At 42.9% G+C, this 14,750-nt stretch overlaps 1 long non-coding RNA gene across 1 annotated transcript; it reads right to left on the bottom strand.

Moving 5' to 3' along the window:
- Positions 1 to 562: 562 nt before the first annotated feature.
- Positions 563 to 14,113, bottom strand: LOC120531476. The gene is made up of 3 exons (XR_005634111.1): positions 13,599 to 14,113; positions 11,631 to 11,696; positions 563 to 1,386 (listed from the first exon to the last, which is right to left on the bottom strand). It is a non-coding gene; the product is annotated as an uncharacterized LOC120531476 (long non-coding RNA).
- Between the last annotated feature and the right edge of the window lie 637 nt (positions 14,114 to 14,750).

Here is a 14,750-nt window from a genome sequence, read left to right on the forward strand (position 1 = left end):
AGGCAAGTATGCTTAACCGGCCACCATCTTTACCTGGTTATATACTTGAGCTCTCCATTTTTTTCTGTAGTTAACATTTTCATTTCCTACTTTCTTGTTCCTTTTATCATCATGCTAGCTCACCCACCAGTTGCTTAGAGTTTCCATAATTGCATACCCAGCACAAAGAATCCACTAACTACAAAACAATTCAAATGACACATGAAGGCTTAATGGAGAGAGCATGCAAAGTTCATAGAGAGATCTTCACTTAAACACTGCAAAGTGGTTACTTGGACTGACCGTTAAAGGGCTGCACTCGCCTTTACCGCACAATCCATCCCAGCAGTATCATCAGGTGAAAGAAACGTAGGAATCAGCAGTGGCCTCCACAATTACTTCAGCAGATATTGTGAATACATTTTGGGGAAGGGGATTAAGGGCGAGCTCTTGAAACTGGCATTCACTTAATTTCCATATAATAAATAGCTTTGAATTATGGTTAAGTATACCGATTGCTCACCATCAAGTTTAAACATAAAATTACATTTGGCATTTTTCAAACTATTGTGCCTTTGATTAAAAAAAAATAAATCAATTAAAACAAGTAGTGGGCACTTGTTGCCTTTTTACTTGCTGAACTTAATACTAGTGGATGAGGGGAACCAGGGTGGTGCCGTAGCCAACAGGTCCAGCGTCGACCGAGGAGTCTGCACATTTTTCCTTTGCTTGGGGTTTTCCTCCCATACTCTTGAAGATCAGGTTGACTGGAGCTGCCAAAATCGTTCCCAGTGTGAAGGTGCCTTGTAACGGAGGAGTGCTGGGCCCAGGGTTGTATTCTGTCCTGCAGCCTGAGTGAAAGAGACGGGCACTAGCACTCTGCGACTCTCACATTTCACAACACATGTATCTATGGCCTAGTGAAGCAGCAGGGGGACAGCAACTAAACAAATTTCAATCAAAACTCCATTGAATCTCTTATGAGCTCCAGCCCTCGACTGAAACCCCAGCAGGACAGGTCCCAGCAACCTGCAATGTTATAGCAAAAAATTCTCGTATGAAGAGGATGACAGGGATGGTTCTCCCAGCTGATAAAGTAGAGATATTTTGGGAGACTGGAGAAAGGCATAGCAATAACTGAACTCTTACCAAAATACAATTAAGATAAACAAATAAGGGAAAAAAAAAAGGGATGGATAAGACTCTCCATTTGTTTCACCACTTGCTTCATCCATTTCTTGATATTCTGCTCGTTTTTCTCCTCTGCAGCAGCAGTCAAGAGTGGAAACGGCCAACCACAACAGTTCTTCAACTGGCAGCTTTAGCGGAAGAAGTGGGACATAAAGCTTGCCAGTGAAGAACTGCTGCAGATCAGCCAAAGAAATGATTGAAGTGTCAAGGAGATACCTGGAGAGAAAGACAAGAGAAATAAATTCAGCAGATGGAACGACGACACATTCATAGAAAGTAGACATAACACAGCATGAACAAACCGTTGCAAAGGACGGAGTAGGCCATAGCAGATGATTTGGAGCCTTCAAGAACTAGAAAACCAAGAATGGTTGTGCAATTCATGAACAGAGAGAGTGTACAGTTAATTGAATTCTGACTTATGAAAGCACATACAAAAAAAAAAATATATTTAAAAAGGCAATAAAGCAAATTGAAAGCAGAAAAAAAAAAAAAAAAGAGCAAGCAGTCTTCCAACTGTGGGATTGTCATTCCAACAAAATTATTTTTCAGTTTAGCTCAAACATACTGGTGCACTTCTCACTTTCACACTCTTGGAGGTGTGAACCACACACATGAAGGATGGACTGTTCAGTTGTATTCACTCCATTGTAAAAGCAGCAGGACAGATGGACAGAATAAAACGGATGTGGAACAGAAGCCTGATCACCACATTGTAGACCGACTCAACACATCACGGCTATACATGGCTTGAGCATTGTATTTTATTAATAAATATTCACGCCATTAGAGCAGTAAAAAGCTACTTACTGCTTGTGCACACAGCACAGGCGACACCAATCTTTTACACGAGTTTGTTTTCCTTTCCACCCTTCTACCTGACCTTGCACTTATCCTGCATGTGACATTTTATTGCTGGCATTTTATCAGAGTTACCACTGATCTCTGTACTGTTTTGCATTAAACAGCCAGTGCAGCTAATTTCACACAGCTTGCCTTAAAGGAAACTTACATAAAAATGAATTGAAAAAAATCTGTCTAATTCGGTTAAGGGGCACGGCCTGGTTGAGCCTGCGCCAGTAGCAAGACAGGAACCAGCCCATCCACTGCATGTGCAGCCAATTTTGAGTCAAGTTCGATGAACAGGTCTGTCCTTTGCATATTCTACCCGTGTCTGTGAGGCTTTTCTCCGCATTCAAACATCACACAGCTTGGAACCGTTCCTGGATTGCACTGTACTGGCAAAGTGAGATTTCTATGGAATTACAGGTCCCAACCCAGGATCGGCATTTGTTCACACAAGAAATGGTACGCTAATCTTGTAAGGGCTACAGCTTGTACATCGCACTGTTAGAATACCCAGCGTATCATTAAACAATCAACTCATCGCATTAAAATATTAAAGCATCCTGCAAACTCATGTTCCACATCTTCAGATTACCCCCCACCACCACCACTAAGGGGGCTACTTAAAAACACCCAAGTCTTCCTCCACAGATTTGCTTCAGAAACCCACGCAACTTCTGCCGCTTCGTCTTGATGGGTGAGCTGGTGGGCTGTGAGCTGGCAGATTTAGCAGAGAATGATAGAAGCCTTTTCATCACTGAAAGCTGCAAGTATCATTCCGCCAATTCGGGTGGTGTGGTTTCACAGCTCAGGTGGCAGCAGGCAATTTGTTACTGACCAGGGGAGAGCAGCCAAGAACTGAAGAGAGATACATCGAAAGGAGGCAACCCAAAAGCGTTGAATGTCAGCAACACACACAAATAGTATTCCTAGCAGTCCTAGGTTTGTGCCAGCCCGGTTAGGACCCTGGCATTTCGTCTACTTCTTCTGGCATAGGCAAGAGGATGTTCAAAAATTGATTTATTTATTTTTTTTAACATATACAATTTCAAAAAAGAAGCAGATCAATGCTTTTGTGAAGACATTAACTCAAGAAACTGAAGACAAAACAGACAGGAATAACTAAAAGCAGTTTGCTTCCATATTAACTGACTCTTGGCAACCATTACACAGGAAAGGGTGTCCAGAAAACACAAATTTGTTAGGGGGGTGGGAGCCTCCCTCAGCAGCTGCAAGTGCAAAGTAGGAACCAACTTTAGATGGGTTGCTAGCCTACTGCCAGGCACAGCCGCATATCGCCATCACACCAGTTCGCATTTGCTGATTAACCGAACCTTTACATCTTTGGGATGCAGAAGAGAACTCTGAGCAATACCCTTATAGACAATTTAGATTTTAAAATTCGCCAGTTTAAAAATCGGTCCACATTTACTCTGCAGGAGCAAATAAATGGAAGGGTGTCCTGTGGAGGCCTCCTTTTCACCCAATTTGAACCCGCCAATTCACTAAACCAGCACATCTTTGGGATAGGGGAGGAAACGTGGCATTAAAATATTGGGTTGGGTGCAATATTCTCAAAACTGCCACATACTAATAAAGGCCAAAAGCACATTTGTCAATTCATTCATTTACAAATGGACACAATAGAATATCTTAGCAGTGCTGGACTGGAGGCAGGAACCAAATTTTGAATGAGATGGCAGTCACTCACACACTCGTACCAAGCCAACATAACACAAAGCAAGTTTACTAAAAAAAAAAAAAAGTATTTTGTGATACAAGAAGAAAAATTGTGTGTCTGGGGTGTTTGTGCTCTATAAAAATGCACAGATGTACAAAGAGGAGGAATGCCATGAAGGGCAATCCATTTGCCATCAGTACTTGAAGCAGTCAAGCACTTTAAGAGCTATACTACAAGTTAAAAGGCTGCTCAGAAGACTGGCTGTACAAGCCGACTAACCTGCTTGTGCCCCAACTGTCAAGAGTAAAACAATTAAAGTATATTCCCTCCTTCTCTATAATTGTATAGTGCCTAGACATAAGCGTTAATGAAGACAGCCATTACGTATACATAAAAAATGTGATGCAGTAAGAAATCAACAAGACTTGTTTAACCAACTGACCAACCAAAGCACCACCAAACAGACGCGGGGTGGCCTTTAAAGCCACAGACCACAAATTCTTCCTTGTAAGTGTATTTCCACATACCAAGACGTAATATACAATCCCAACCCCAAAAACCCTTGAAGGGACAGTCCATCACATAACACACACAAGAACAATTTTGTCTCACCAGTTACCCTAAAGTTTATTCATTTGGGATGCGTGAAAATGAAGAATCACGACCAGATTTATGTGATAATTCACACAAACTGCAAATCTCAAACAGCCATCCCATGGGCTAAAAGGGGATACAAATGGCAAACCACTGAAAATGTCCAGTTTGGCCAGCAATTAAAAGAGCGTCTCTACTGTAAAGCATTACAGGCAAGTTCATCTGTGGACAACAACCAGCACTACCACCCACTAACGTGTTATGCAAGTTCACATTAAAGCAGCTTTGCTTCTTTTTATCCTGCAGTTTACATTTTGCCCAAAGTGGGTGCAGGGCTATTTAAAATTGGTAAGTGGCAAACCAACAAGTCTCAAATGTATTTACAAGGGCACTATTCCCAGGTACAGCACAATAGTACATCACTTCCCCAAGTGGCAGCTGTGCTTTTTAGCAAAGTAGCACTGCCTGCTGCATCAAAACATGCAAAAGTTTCTCTAGTTTGGCAAGTTTGACACATGGGACATTTTCCCCATAATCCACTGCATCAGCACTGGCAAACCTGTTGGCACAAGAGAGCTTTATTTTTCCCCCTAAACTTTTCCATTCGCCATTGGTAGATGACTTCTTTTTAACAAGCTATTAATTACCCATCAATTTAACTGGAAAAAAAGGGAAGATAAGGAAAGCCATCAACCAGATTGTCTCTCTGGCAAGTCGTCAGTCTGTGTGTAGGTGAAGAGTGTCAAAAGGGAGGACATGCTATACTTGATGTGGCAAAAGAAAAAAATAATTCAGCATGCATCTGTCAAGTTCAGGAAGAAAATGAAAAGTAAAACACACACACACACACACACAATGTGCCAAAAGCTGATAGCTGCCGCATGTGCACAACAGCTAGCTGGCAGTGGGTCGTTGGAAAATTAACAGAACAGCAGCGTCCATTGCAACACTGCAGGGTGAATCTGCCGTGTGCAAACAGGGACCTAACTAAATGAGAAAGGGTTTGTACTGTAAAGTACAATAAACTGAAGGTGAACATGTATATACAAATAATTAAGTGCTTCTTTTTGTTGGTGGGAAAATTAAAATAAATGCATCAGCAGAGGAACTAGTGCAGTCTAATGCGTCGCTGCTGCTACACGCTTAGGGTTGAGGCATAAAGAAAGAAGAAGACACTGCACTCAAAAATAAGAGCAGCTCAAGGTTTTTATGCATTCTGTCTCGAGATAAGTCAGCCTACCCAATGCCAAGTATGAACAGGGTCACAGATCTTTTTAAATGTATTCACTTTGAATTCATTATGTGGAATGCAGTTGCTGCCTGTATCTTGATTTCATGAAAGCTCACCTTCTGACCACTTAGTCAGGGACTGCAAATTTCCAGGTAAAATCTCATGCTAAGCTCTTCACAGAAGAGGAAATTCCATTGTCATTAAACACGCGAAGAACCATGCAGGGAAATATACCAAAAGGCTGAACCATTTGAGGAATTCCTGTAATCAGATTGGGAATGGACAGCAGCAAGGAAAAGAAAAATACACTCAAGTACAGCAATGACCTTACTACTGTATCCTTGGCAGACATGTACCAGCTTTTCTTCTCATCATAATGTGGCTTTTTTGGGCTTTAGCTTATTACACACACACCCTAATGTCTATGGGAGTTAAACCCCTTTTTAGGGTGGTGAGCTGAAGTAGTCAGACTGACCATCAAAATGGAAGGGAAAAAAAAAAAAACAAACCACCCTTTCCACAGCGAGTATGGAACCGATTGGGAACATACAGCGCAATATAAAGTCCTTGCATCTGGTAGCAATTGTACAGCAGGCCTTCCTTTCATTAACATACGGCATTTTCAGAAAGATGATCCAATCAGAACTCCACCACCCATCTTTCTATTAATATTGTAAAAAGGTCCAAAACCATGCAGGCACCAGTCCTGTGCAGCTTCCAAGTAAGTGGCCACCATAGGTTTCTCCAGAAGATAGCAGTAAGCAGGAATCCAGCACCCAAACAGCAGTAAGACATTCTGGAATTGTCCACCTCGAAAGGGAGGCAGGCAGTCTACAAGTTAATGGAATCTGCCTACATCCACATCACTAAGAACTGCAGACATTAAATTTCGGAAATCTGCCTAACTGAATTCAGACAGCAACATGAAGTAACCAACTCTTAACAGAATCCCAGTCCATCACAGGCCCAATTTAAAGTCACATACAGTATCTGCGGAGAGTCTGCATTATTTATTTACAACTTGAAAAATTTACTCGCACACATTTCCTAGCCCAATGTTAAACTCCCAAGGGCCTTTCAGAAACCAGAAGCTATGGAGTATAAATGGCCCAAATCCAGAAACGTGGGTACCAAGTATCAAACTGGGGTTGCACAATCTGTGTACACAACCTTAGCACAGTGCATTTCTGGGCAGTAACCTGGATAACAATAAATGTGATGGGACGTTATAGCACTTTTAAGCCCCACCCAACCCTCAAAACGTGGATGTTGAGAAATGCTGCATTACTGCTGTGGAGTTTTAACGGAGTGTAGACTCTGAGAGGATTAATTTGGCCAACATTTTTAGAGAGTTAACTATGGGGCAGATTAGGCCTATAGAACACCCCTTGTGATCCCCTGCCTTGTATTTTTTTTGGGTAGCACCCTCACACTGAGGACTAAGAAACATACATTTCATACAATTTGGTTTCTACAATATAACTAGGATATTGCTCTCCTGGCAACTTTCCAAACCCAGAATAATGCCAGAGTGGTTTAAATAAACATGCACACTCTGAGAATTATTAAAAGCAAAACACACAATGGGGGATTTAAAGTATCAGACCAGACAAATGCAAAGAGAATTCTGTTGCACCTCTGGTCCCAATTTCACGGGTGCTGCTCAGTCTGCCCAACAAGGTTGGACACCCACTTACCTAATCCATCATACCAAGGCAACTGTGTCCCTCGCCCATTATCTAGTCCTCTTCCACCAAGGGTTTGCTCCAACGCTGGCAAATTTATCATTTTGAGAGACAGATAGATACGGAGACTACATTGCTGCACCCACCACATGACGACCCACTTCAGGATCCCAACTCCGGTGCCTAACACAGCCATGCAACAGGCGACACCTCTGCACCACCCTAGTTCCAATATGACAGTGTGAGGTTTTTTTGTTTTTTTTTTTAAAAACTATATAGAAGCTGGAGTGCCAATCCTGCCACCAACCCCCAAGTTTTCCCTGCACGTCAAAGGACCTGCTTGAAGGGCTGGACGCAGAATGTCATACCCAGGACAGAGCAATTGCAGGTTAAGGGCCTTGCTCAACGGCCCAACGGAGTAGAATTACTTCTGGCATTTACGTGACTCTAACAGACAACCTTTCAATTGCCGGCACAGATCCCTAGCCTCAGAGCCACAATTAAAACAAATGTCTAATCTAACACGGATTCTGATGTTGAGCTCAATGCTGCAGGAAATTTTTCTGGCTCCTGCAGAAATTGGACTCTATAGCCTTAGAAAAAAAAAAACAGCTGGATCAGAACTAGAACACCTTCGCCTTGTCCATTTGTTTTTCTCAATGCAATATTAAAGCACCAGTTCTCTTGGACATGATCTGTGTTAAAGTACTAGTTTAACCACCAAGTACTATCAGGTCCTCTTCATCATTATCCTTAGAAGAGCAACATGAACTCATCTTTGCCATCCTGGGAAGCCATATAGGCGTGGAAGTCTCTCTCTAGGCAGGCACACTCCTCCTGGCATCCTCAATGGTTTTCTATTCCAGGGCATCTGTCCTGTAAACGAGGATTAAACAGAATGGTGTGCAACCTCTATGTCACTGCCATTGCAGCTCTCCCTCTATAATTATATGTAGGTTTGCCACCATGGTAGTGTCCCTGCTTTGGCAACACCACAGCAGCAGATAGACAGCCATCAGAAAGGCAACTGGGTTTCGTAGCCTACAAGAGCATAACCTATAAGAAAACGACAATGTGGGGGCAGCAGGGGGCTAGACAGACCTTATAGGTCCAAAATGGGCTCTGTATGAGGCAATACAAGGTTTAGAAAATGGAGGAAAACAACCAAGATGGTTCAATCCCTATCACAGACTAAATGTCACATTAAATGTCGGTGAAGGCACTACACAAAAAAAAGCTTTATAGCTTTAAACAAAAAGGACTTGCTGTTTGTACAGGTCTTTCTCATATTACATTTATATGAAGCAACCAATATCTGGCCACAGAATGTTACTCCTCACTTAGTATAATGTGCTGCCCTTTTCTATTATTTCAAGAAAAACTGCTGTCATATCGTGCTTACAGGTAAGCAAGCAATTGAGGAAAGAGCTCAACCATGACAGAAAAAGAAAGGCTCTCCCTCTGCAAGCTTGTTCCTGCTCCGGCTCCTTGTGCTGGTCAAGTCTTCATACCATACATTCCCAACATTCCTACTACATATGGTACAAATTCCTTCGAGTCTGCAAGGCCTCAGAGGGTGTCTGAACTCCTCCTTTCTGCTCAGATTCCAACTGGAAAAATGAATCAGCACAGGGATTAAGGACCAGTCATCTTAAATTCAAAATTCTGATGTGCAGGACTAGATGAAGAGCACTATCAAGCGCTATAAAGTCCAAATAAAAAGTGGACAGGCCTCATAGTGGTACCTTTTTAAATGCTCAAAACAAGTTGCCTAAAGTCAGATTCCTCCCGCTGCCCGCCCACTTTATTTAATTAATTAAAAAATATATTTCTACACTTCCAAGTCAAATTAAACCTTTCATCTTTATATTCGTTCCATTTTGAGGGCCACATAATAAAAATCAGGATTGCAGGGTCAGAGGCTTTCAATGTAGCAATGGGCATAGTGCAAGAAACCAACCTTGGACTGAATGCCTGCATCTCCAGACACATTCAAACTCTCATACAATTGCACACACTGGGCCTACGAAAATCGCCCATTAAACGAACACACGATCTTGGGATGTGGCACCATCTGGGGAAAAGCAAATGCAGATCTGGGAGTAAATGTATAGAATCCACCTGGACAATGGCCCTAATGTGGGATTCAAACTCAGTATTCAGTACCACTAAAATGTAATCATTGAATATTTAAATATTGCAGCTTACTGCAAACTCTAGACCAGTTACCAATAGACAGCTTCTTTTTTAGATGGGCACATTTTCTACAACAAATGACCACAACAAAGGGGACTCGTCAAATTGTCACGATATGCATTATTCAACCCTTTGGCCCAAATAAAACACATTAGGAATTCAACCAGAACCTTAAAAAAAAATGACAAATCCATGATTGTCTCTCTCTCTCTTTACATAAATGCATCACGAACAAAAACTGCACACGTGAACGTGAGATATCAAAAACTTACTGACTCGCACAAAAATCACTGAATTACCGTACAGCTCACACAGACCCCCTTAAACAGGTCAAGTTCCACCAATTTAGACTTTGAAATGGTAAACCTTTATGGCAGGGGTCACTGTAATATTCTGTAGCAAAGAACAGGAGTTCAAGAAACACAGCAAACATTAGTGTGGATCAAAACAAAGCAAATACGCAGAAGTTAAATAGCTCACTAAACCCGCATGATAGAGTTTTAATATAAAATAAAAAAAAAAAAGTGTCAAAACACACACATCAAGGTGCATAAAAGCCAACTAAAATATGAAAGGAAGTAAATACAAATAAACATTGTCAAATCTGATTAATCCAATGTATTGCTGCAGGGTGCAGCAGCCTATTCTAGGAGCACAAAGAACAAGGCAGGAGCCACTCAGGTTTCTATATGGGGCAAATTTATAATTGTAGATCGATCTGATCTGCAGATCTTTGAAGGTATGAGAGGAAAACTGAATTAGCCAGAGAAAAGCCCAACCAAAGCCAGGAGGAAAAGGCAAGCTTCACTGACAAGAAGATGGAACTTTTAAGGCAGCAGTGCCAACAACTAGCCTGCCCACATGGAAAGGACAAAAACGTCCTTACAAAGTAAATCGATGAATTCTTAAAATCCATGTAGCAGGTAATTTGATTTTAAAACACCTGTGCTCAAGCAGTGGCAAGCTTGATGTAAAGATTATATTTAGCAATTTTTACGCTTCCAAAAAGTAGCCAGATGCATAAAATACATTGTCATTGTATTTATTGATAAAACTTTTAGATCTACAAAAATCTATTCAGGCACAGTTGGTGTTTGCCAAGCCAGCTTGCATGGCTGTCTGTTCAGGGTTTTACCCCGATTTTTAACTGCTGCATATTTCTAAATACATGCAGTACTCCAGGCTTGTCAAGGGACATGTGCTATACACCAAGTAGCTCGACTGCGACTAAAGCCGCCATGTCAAGGACAGCACGGTGGCAGGGAGGTTAGTGCTGCTACCTCAACCCTTGGCCCCACGTCTGCATTGGTTTTCCTCAAACATTCCAAAGACACACAAGGCCAATTCATGATCGGTTGTGTGTCCGCACACAAGGGTACTCTGTCAACATGCTAACCAGGTTTGGCTGAGCTTGAAAACAGATGGCTTCAAAGGCGTATAAATGGCGTATATATATATATATTCTGTTGTGCCCTCCACCCCACTGGCTGGAGATACTAAAAAGGAGCTGTCAAACGGTGCCACCAGAAAAGCTCAACTGCTGATAGAAATCACTACCTACTAGAGTACAATTCAGACATAAACGTCAAGTGGACTAGCAACACAAATCTACAAGCACAGAACCCTATAAATGTGGTGCTCTGTCTCCAACAATCCTTTTCTTTTCCCTCTTCACGGATAAGACAATGCCAACAAGTAAAGGAGATGCAGAATTGTAATCTGCATAGGTCAACACCACATTAAGAACTTCTCATCATGTATGGATCAAACTAATGTGGATTTATCACACAGAGAGGCTTCAGGAAGGCATGCAACAGAAGTCCACACTTGTGTACAGCAAACACACAGTAACTGTGAAGAAAACTTCATAACTCACCAGATGATTACTGCAATGGCCAGGAACACTGCCAATTTATGTTGCAGTCAGGACAGCTGTGGGTTGAGAAACCTGAGTGCAGATTTTCACACGTCTACACTTGTCATATATTGAACCAGAACTAAAACTTTGCTTAAAGGACAAATACTATAAAACTCAATGAGTAAAAATAATATTCCACATAATGCAGAAATCGGTTTACAGAACAAGAAGCCTTTGCCAATGCACTTTGTCACCGCACTGCTTCACACATACAATTCTCCCCATTCACGTTCATTGCTTTAAATGAGTATGGACTGAATCCACAGCTAAGACCAATAGTATCACCGACAGCCTAGGCCAGTGTCTTACCTTTATGTGCTTTCAGGATTACAAATGCCAGCAAAACCTCAAAGGCTTCCTTCTACTCTGAATTTCCTGAAGAGGAAAAAGAAATACAATCAGTCCTGAAAATGGGAGGAGAAAAAAAAAAATTAGCAGTTTCCCCCCCAAAAGGTAGGATTTAAGAATGAGGGAAGAGTGCAGAAATTTGTAAAGCCACATAGAAGCAGCCCCTGCTAGGCCTTCTTTCCAGTGAAACTCACACAGAACTGCAGTAAGCCTGGTGACTAAGCATTCTCACTGAACCAGTCACCAGTATGGATAGAGACTTTAAAAACCTGTTACTCATATTTCTCACATTGTGCATAATAAGGGGTACACAATCAGCCCACCAGACTGTAGCACCCTTAATCTGCTATTTGGAGAGGTCCTGTTAAGCGACAGTACCACCAAATAGGAGTGTCAGTCAGGGATAAAAAATTAAAAAAAAAAAAATGAATAAAAAAGTGACCAGGGCCGGCTGTCCTTAATGTACCCAAGTACAGACAGTGAAGGCCTCTCTCTCTCTACATGAAAGCTGAAGCACAATTCTGCTTACATAAGATCATTTCAACAGAAACACAAGGCTCAACAGTTTACATAAAACTCTTTTCCAAAAGTGCAACTAGCCATCCCCCTTCTGTGTTGCAATCCCGCAGTTGCGTAAGCATGAATTGCTAAGAGCAGTTAAAAAATTTCTGAAACTTATATAAGAGCGAAGAGACAAACGTTACAGATTGCAGTTCTAATGTTACAAAAGCAGTTGCTTTAAACCATTAATGGAGGGAGGCAAACCTGGAAACCAAGAGTCACTTTAACAGCAGGTAGAAGTCAGCTGCCAAAAAATGACAAGAGGTCACAGACAGGATGTGTGAAGTTAATCGGGGCAAATTCCTCAAATGAAAGAGGATCTTGGCCCCAGATTACCAAGCGGGGCCAACACAGGCACAGAAAAGCGCAGCCCCACCAAGACAAGGTGCGTTACTTTGGCCTGGGTTACCACATACCAACTCCAACTGGGATCTAAGCATGCTATGATCAGCAAAGATGCTTAATCTAATACAATACCTGTTCAAGGAAACATGAAGAACAACAAGCTACCCAAGGCTTGGTCTAGGTAGGACCTGATATGACACTGGGGCCCAATGCCAGGTTCCATAATTCAAGGTCCCACGGAGTTTAAGCAGAGCTGACAACTCCTAACCCTTCCCATGGGCTTCTTTCACGTGAGGTTACCTCTGCTGTAGCCTGTTCAGGGCCATCCCAGGACACAGAAGTCCAGGATACTCCTTTAGCATAAGGAATTCACCAGAAACTGTAAAAAAAAACGCAATACGAGGATCGAAACTGATCCTGTTTAACGGGCTCGATATAACTGCGGAACAGGTCCGATTTGCGGTTATCCGTCAAGACCTCGGATCCAACCGAGAACACGTCACCGCAATCACTAATCCCGATGCTGAAAACATCGAGGTTCCCCCGGTTGGTCCCCTCAGTCTGTGCCAAGGGTGTGGCCCGCTGGAATTCACCCCCTTCTTCTCCCCGTTTCACTGGGCGTCTCCCTCATTTTCAAAGACGAACTACGCCGATCCCGTTCACGCAGTGGCGTAGGTGGGGGCGCCCGCAGGAGGACAAGCCCGGAGGGGCGCTGCACGTCACTCTGCGTAACTTCTCTCACCCGAGTCCGGGCCTCTATGCTAATGAGGCAGCAGGCAAGACACCGCCCGGCGATACCCAAACTCGCCTCACTTCTCTCTGAGCAGTGGTTTCGTTTCCCGTTCTGTCGGCAAATGAAATAGAGAGATTTGCACCCTACTCGCGCTTCCTCTAAAAGCCCGCTGTGCGTCTTTTGACCCCGAAAAATTCATTTTCGAGAAGAGTATGTTACATAAGGAGGTCTCAAGGTGAGACGGGCTGGCCAGCAGGCCCCCCTCTTACATAAACGCTAAACTTCCTTACCTGGAGCGAGTCCTGCCGAGTCTCCCTCCGCCCGAGCCGGCGCCCTTTTCTTGAGTCCCAACCGACTGCTGCTCCCTGCCCCGGGGTGCTCCTCCCTGAGTCACTCTATGCTTGGCTTTAATTTGCCTCTTGCCTCAGACTTCTCTTTTACCTGCAGTTAATTTGACTTATTTGTCCTCCAAAATAACGATACGCTCCTCACTTTGCGAGAGAACAACGCCCTTCAAAAGCTTCCAGGGAACCCGAACAAAACTGCGTACGCCTCCCCCCATTTTCGACTCCCGTTCCACGGACTTAAAGCGCCCCACCTAAAGCCCTTCCTCACCTCCAGTAGTACAGCTTTCAAAAGCCGTCAACTTACTTTCAACTTTTCTAAATCGTATCTTTGACACTATAGTATAGCTCACCGATCCCTCAAAAGAAAGCACCTCAAACTTCCGGATTTCAAATCCCCCCCTCCTCTCATTTTTTTTCCCCCCTGCCAGTAAACTCCTCTCCCAAGCCCTGCTTTCAGCTCGCCGGCTCGCTCCCAACTCCCTTCAAACCGGCTTCTCATTCCGATCAGCTGGCAGCGCAATGACGCGGCACTCGACAGGCAGCCAATCAAATGCCAACGTCAAAACAACAACTATGACGCCCGCTTCCCGGAATGCGTGAAGAAACAGGGTCGGCAGCCAATGCACGCGCTCATGTCTGCTCGATCACCATAGCGTCGTAATCACCCGGTGGGGCCAGCAGAGTTTTTGCCAATCAAAGCATCGAACACGTCTGGAGCATGTAAAATTGCCTCCAGTGGGTCGTGCAGTTTTATTACAGAGCCTCTGCCTGGCTGATTGACAACTCCAAAAACCAATAAATTGAACAGACGTGCGCGTGCCCCTTTTTGGGACTTGTAGTTTGCTGTTTTTTGATACGTCAATATCGACTACAATTCCCTGTGAGCCCTGTACTCTATGAGTTGGCAATATTGCATATGAAGTTAAATGTTAAAGAGAGATCGCATATTTGTATATTTAGCAAACGTTCTAGCAACGCTGAAAATTGTTTGTCATTTTTTACTAAAGCAACAGGTTATATATGACTTCCAGCCGCACAGCCTTGCTAATTAATATGCCCTTGTTGGTTATGTCTTGCTATTATTGGAAGTTTAAA

The sequence above is a fragment of the Polypterus senegalus genome, chromosome 6, assembly GCF_016835505.1.
Source record: "Polypterus senegalus isolate Bchr_013 chromosome 6, ASM1683550v1, whole genome shotgun sequence".
NCBI classification, from domain to species: Eukaryota; Metazoa; Chordata; class Cladistia; order Polypteriformes; family Polypteridae; genus Polypterus; species Polypterus senegalus.